We start from the raw sequence: 6,482 nt of genomic DNA on the forward strand, positions 1-6,482 counted from the left end.
AGGTGCCGACATGTGCATACTTACGAACATATTTATATACATACATATGTACATTAGGGTGGGTCAGATTGTTTTACGAAAGTTTTTCAACAAATCGCATGGTATTTTCGGTTTCTATAAATAATTCTCAAAGAAAATGTGGAATAAACTAATTTGGAAACGAATTTGTTTACCTTTTGTTTTAGCTAATGGATACAAAATAGCTATATATTAATTTATAACATTTATATTTTAATTACCACATTTATCAAGCAAAAACACACCCCGTGTCAAAATTATAAACGGCCCACATATTGAAAAGTTTTACCAAATTTATTTTTGACCGACTTTTTTTATGTAAGTATGTTACCGCATAACTCAGGACCACGTTAACCGCTTTCTATATTCTTTTTTTAAGGAAAGGTGGTTCCTCAGAGGTAGTCCCATACTTATTTGGTTTAGATTATTCGATCATGAAGAAATTAACGGTACTCTTAAATTTTTATATGAGAATTGAAGTCGATTATTTAATTTTAGTTAATTTTTTTTATAAAGATAAAGCTTACTCCTTAACAAAAATCTACGAATTCAAGTTTCAAACTTTGTGCAATATTTAAAAAAAACAAAGAACTTTGGCAAATATTTCAAGCTTTTATATATGATTGGGCCAAGTTCCTATTGAAATTGTTTGCTTTTTAGTTGGATTTCTTAGAAAGATTTTGAGTATATAGGTAGGTTTTGTAGTCCAATTAGTCGTATGGGGTCCCAAGTGACCTCAATAAAAGTGTTTTCAAAAAAAAAAACGAAGTGTGTATTAACACAAAAATATTAAAGTACTCTATTACGGTTAACTTAAAAAAAGAAAAACACAATTTCGACTTCAAACTTGAAACAAAAAAAAATAAAAACTTACCTAAACTTTCTCTGAGAATTATCTGCATAATCAGAAAAACTGACCCGCACTAATGTACATACATACACATGTGCACAAACATAAGCGCACACATCAACACAGCAGATTACTGCAAAACACTGGTACATACATACATACATACAAACAGACAACGAATGATAGTTGGAATTGTGTGGAATTTTCTAATGTGGCGTAAAATGTTGCACATACGCACGGGTGTACAGCAGCTGTTATTTAAGTCATAAATACAACACAGCGAACCTTTGCTGCAAGAGTGCTATAATCCAAAAAATAATATAATATTCTTTGTTAGGCGTGCTGTAATGACCGCCACCTATTATTCTAATTGCATAGTTGTATCGATTAACAATAGCTCATTAGAAGAAAAGCTTTCTTAATTTTTACCATTAGAGCGTCCGTAAATTGTAAACTAACAAGGCATTTTGTCGGATTTGTGATTTTCTGGATTATGACACTCTTTCAGCAAAGGTATGATATGTGTATGTAAGTATGCAGTTTAAATGGAAAATTTGAATAAATAAATCAAGTTCTTGGCACATTTGCTATTATGAACGCTTCATGAATCAAGTGGCTTACAAAATATATTAAACACACTTACATTGCTGAACATTTATTCATGCAAATAAAAATGGAAAAGTCGGTTGATTTTCAGGCGAAAACATTTGAAGCAATCTAGCGTAATATTGACTATGATGTTATTTAATTGGACACAAATATCTTTAGCAATAGAATTTATCTTGTTTACAAATAGTCATTAATAAAATTTATTTTTACATGCTCTGGGTGACACATATCTGGTATTACAAAACAATTTATCAAATTCTGTACGTTCCGAAAGAGATTAGCTCACTGCGATGTTAAGACCAGTATGCTTCTATTAACACCTCATCTATTCAAATGAGAAATTGGCGAATGTGAAAATTCTATTGAAATTTTTTCGACTTAGCCCATTTTTGAAACAACTATTTTGGAAATTCTCAACTGGGTGTCATGTTGTTGCATGTCGTAAACTTTAAACGGCTAAAAATATATTCAGAAAATTCGCAAGGTATAGGAAGACGATTTTCATTGCAAACTTTCTTTTGGCTGCCATTGCCATACATTCTTCAAGAGCGCAATAATTCTCCATTTGTCAGATAATTACTTAATATTAAGACTAAGATTTTCATTGATAAACAAATGGTTCAAAGCATTTTGTGCTCAGCACAGCCGAGCAAAGCACAGTTACGGCAAATCAAAAGTAATAAATTGTTTTTAATAAACTGCCGACCCAAATGCAAAAATAGTAGTGCAGTTGCTGCCGTGCTGATAGTTTTTCGCAACCACTGAATCACTCGTTCCCTATTCCTATATGATTCGACATCCAGTAAATAGCGCTTATTAATACAGGGCTGGTATTCTGCTACTTTATTGTAACCGCCTAAGATATTTTAGCCGAGTCCAAAACAGCACGGCAGTTATTTCTCTTCTGTGCCAACTGACGCCAATTCGAAACGCCAACTCCAAATCCTTTTCCACCTGGTATTTCCAGCGCAGAAGAGGCCTTCTTCCTCATCTGTTACCAGCATCGCGGCCCCCTTTGAACACCTTCAGAACAGGAGGCCTTCTGTTCATTTGAACGACATGGCCAAGCCAGTGGAGCCGCCGAATTTTAATTGGCTGCACTGACTATATCGTTGTAAAGCACATATAGCTCATCGTTAGATCGTCTGGGGTGTTCGTCATAGCCAACACGTAAAGGCCCGTAAATCTTTTGTAGAATATTTCTCTCGACTCCAAAAACCACTTCAACAGATATTTTAATTGTCCATGCTTCCGCGCACAGACACAGCACAGGCATGATGAGTGACTTGAAGTATTGTGCTTGAGCGGTTCAGTTCTGCAGCTCTTACTATCTTCTCCAACATTGGATTAAAGAAATTACACGAAAGGGTGTCACCTTGACAGTATTTCACGCAATACACTTGATAAGACCTTGTAACCTATGCTTTTAAGGCCGATCCCGCTATAGTTGGCGCATCGCCTTTCTTTTAGATTGGGCAGAGCACACTTAAATTCCAGTCGTCGAGCATGCGTTCGTCTGACTATATTCTGCATAATAGATTGGTGCATGCAGTTTATCAGTTTCTCGCCTCCGTATTTCAATAGCTCCAGCCGCTTTGTGGTTTTTCAGCCGCGTAATCGCTACTAGGACCTCGTCATAGTCAGGTGGTGCGCCATCGACTCCATCGTCATCAATTGGCGGCACGGGTTCTTCTTTACTACTGTCAGTGCTGCTGCCATTCAATAGGAAGGAACAGTGCTGCCTCCATAATTTGAGTACGTTCTGGACATCGGTCTCTGGCTCGCCATGGTTGGCATCACAGGAGTTTACCCTGGTCTTAAAACCTTCCGTAAGTCGCCTAAGTTTCTGGTAAAATTGTTGGGCGTTTTTCCTGCCGGCCAACATTTTCAGCTCTTCCCACTCACGTATTTCGGCCTCTCTCTTCTTATTGGTGCAAATACGTCTCGCTTTTCGCGTGGCCCTGTAGACGACATCTTTTTTCTCTGCAGCCTCTTGACTCTGCTTCTCTCTTCATCGTACCAGTTGTTCTTTCGCACTGGCTGAAATCCGACTTCTTCAGCGGCAGTACTTAGTGAGCGGTTGGGTGAAGAGTGCTCTCAGAGAGCAGGTGTGAGAGTCAAGTGGCGAGTAAGTTGGCCGTCTGTTGTGACTCTATGATTGGCCCTCGAAATTTATGCACGTCTAAAACACTGGAAGCGTGCCTTTCGTTTATCACAAAATGATCGATTTGGTTTCCCGTTTTTTGATGTGGAGACAGCCTGTAGCTTGATGGATACTTTTATGCTGGAACCATGTTTCGGGCTCCGGCGAAGTCGATCAGCCTCAGTCCGTTATCGGACGTTGGGTCGTGGATGCTGAATTTTCCGGCGGTTTCGCTAAAGATCCCTTCCTTGCCCATATTGGCATTGAAATCGTCAAGCACGATTTTTATATCTTGTCGGAGGCAGCGTTCATATGTACGCTCCAAGCGCTCATAGAAGAGATCCGTCGGGACAATAGCACAGATGAGCGAGATGTTGAATATTTTCGCTTTTATGCGGATTGTGGCTAGACGTTCCTCCTGAACGCTAGTACTCGGCGACGGAGTCTCTCTTCTACCACGAATCCAACACCGAATTTGCGCTTCTTTACGTGGCAACTGTGGTAGACGTCGCAAGACATCAACCAGCTGGCCAGAGGCACCTTCCCCATTAAGGGTCTGTTTATTCCACGTGCATACCCTCAAACGATAATCCTTTATACGTTTGCGTAATCAAAAAAAGGTGATCTCATCCGATGCTTTCTGAACCCTTTCATTGGGCGGTCTTTTAACGTGGCGGGATCCAAACCCAGGGCACGAGAAGTTTTACGCCTTCTCACTTCAGCTCACTCCCACACGGGTGTTTCAGCGCTACCCATATGATACTTGGATAGAAATATCCAAATGCTGTGAGCTGCGATTTTAATCGTACGCACAATAATCGCTTTTGACCTTCGTGTGCAGTCGTGGACTTCTGCACACGGAGTTCAGTCATATACAAGTCTGGTTGTATGCAACATGGATCGCCGGTTGGAAATTCTTCGAGGCTTGGGAACCTAAACCAATCTTAAAGTACAAGCGCCGAAGGGAATACAGAAGCTTCCGTGCCCTAGGATTTTATGGAATCAACTAAATACTTTATTATTGTACTGACTGTGAGAAAAAATTATGTTTTTTCTCTAAGTAAGCTAATTTGTGGAAATAATTGAGCATTCATTTGCTCAGAATGAAGCGTTTCATCACAGCTTGATTAAATAATTTTTGAAATTTTCATTTACCTAATAGTTTTAATCCGGCGCAGGAAGTGCAGATTTAATTTTGTTTGTGTGTCACCAGGAAAAAAACCCTTAACTATTTAATTTCATTAGTTTCCATATTAATTGCAGCAGAAAGCAGTACAAGGACTTTACACTAACACATGCCCAGGTACATTCGTACGTAGAAACTGCCATTAAACGCTTCCCTCTGTTTGAATGCAATAAATTTTATTTTAAAAACTACTGTATGAAAAACCCGCTTCATGTACTAAATACATAAAAATGTACTTACAAACATATGTACATATTTATGTATGTACTCGTAACGCCAGTCAACCGAGCAATGGTACATATATGTATGTTGCAGATTACAATAACAATGACAACAATTAAAGTGCCACCAACAAAAGGGCATGAATCAGCGACAATATTTCATGACACTTTTGCACAACGTTAATTTGCGTTCTTTCGTTCGACTTTTTCCTGGTCCTTTGAATTTTTTATAATATAGGTTAGTATTGCAAAGATGTTCAGTTGGTTTCCATAATTGTGGCGATAGCAAATATTTAAACCTTGGCGCTCCCATAACTTCAGTTCATTTCTCAGCTCTTCATTTGTAGTTATCACAACTAAGAGAATTTTACACTGGATGTCTCTTGAATGTAGGCATCGTTTTCTAATATAAATTCGACCAGTTGTGGAGAGGACGCGACGGACATGCGCAGAGTCTTACTTTCCACAATTCATTATGGGAAAACAATCGGCCTTTAGGGACTTCAATTATGGCAGTGTAGTACAAGGAATTACTATGAAGATGAAGTCAGTGAATCTGGAAAACAAATAAGAAAGTAAAATTTTTGTTAAACGAATTGCAAATTTCACACTTCAACTATTGCAGGCAGTTTCACGAAAGTAATTTAATGGAATATGATTATTTAAGGTTTAGTTTTTAAACTAAATTTTTATTTAAATACTAAAATTGGTATTTTTCAAAAAATTATTACAAAAAATCTTTCACAGTATTCACTGTGAAAGTATTCTCATTTTTTTCGTATTTCCATTCAATCGTTTCTGGCGAACGAAAACTGAAGGAAAGTACAAATAACAAGTAATTTTTAGCAAAAAAAGAACCGACTTCAATTCTCATATAAAAAAAAATATATATATATATATATCTTATGATCCACTGATCGGATCTTAACCAGATTAGTACGGGACCACCTTTGAGACACTACCTTTCCGATGCAAAATTATCGAAATCGGTTGACGTGTCCAAAGTTATGCGGTAACATACATAAAACACAACTAAACCATCCTCCTTTTTTGGAAGTCGGTTAAAAATCAAGACTAAAATGAAGTTTCTGTTTAAAAATCTGATTAAATTATTTACTATTAATAAAATATTTTAGCGAACCGCGAACTTCCGAACCTTACTGCCGCCCTTTAACTTCGGTTCCCCGAAACTCTGTCCTACGTTCACTCCTACCCAAAAGTAATCCAACACCTGCGTCAGTTTGTAGTAGTCATTTCTTTATGAATGTCACAACGCAAGTACATAGCTTCTTTTCTACCTAATAAGTATAAAAAATAACAAACTAAATTAGATTTGGGAAAAAAGGAAAACAAAAACTGTCTTGCAAAAAGAGGAGGTCGAAAGTAAAATGCCTGCAAATAGACAAAGCGGGTTGAACCAACAACAACAACAGCAATATTAATCCATAGCCTTGC

General features: G+C 37.6%; 1 long non-coding RNA gene across 1 annotated transcript in view; it reads right to left on the reverse strand.

Annotated features, from left to right (window-relative positions):
• Positions 1-2,488: 2,488 nt before the first annotated feature.
• Positions 2,489-6,482, reverse strand: part of LOC108371769 (uncharacterized) — a 7,470-nt gene continuing 3,476 nt past the window's right edge. The window contains exon 3 of the long non-coding RNA XR_001848788.1: positions 2,489-2,686. This is a non-coding gene — a long non-coding RNA (uncharacterized LOC108371769). The remainder of the gene's footprint in view (positions 2,687-6,482) is intronic.

This window comes from Rhagoletis zephyria, unplaced genomic scaffold (assembly GCF_001687245.7).
Source record: "Rhagoletis zephyria isolate East Lansing unplaced genomic scaffold, Rhagoletis_zephyria_1.1 Rzeph_scaffold_05212, whole genome shotgun sequence".
NCBI classification, from domain to species: Eukaryota; Metazoa; Arthropoda; class Insecta; order Diptera; family Tephritidae; genus Rhagoletis; species Rhagoletis zephyria.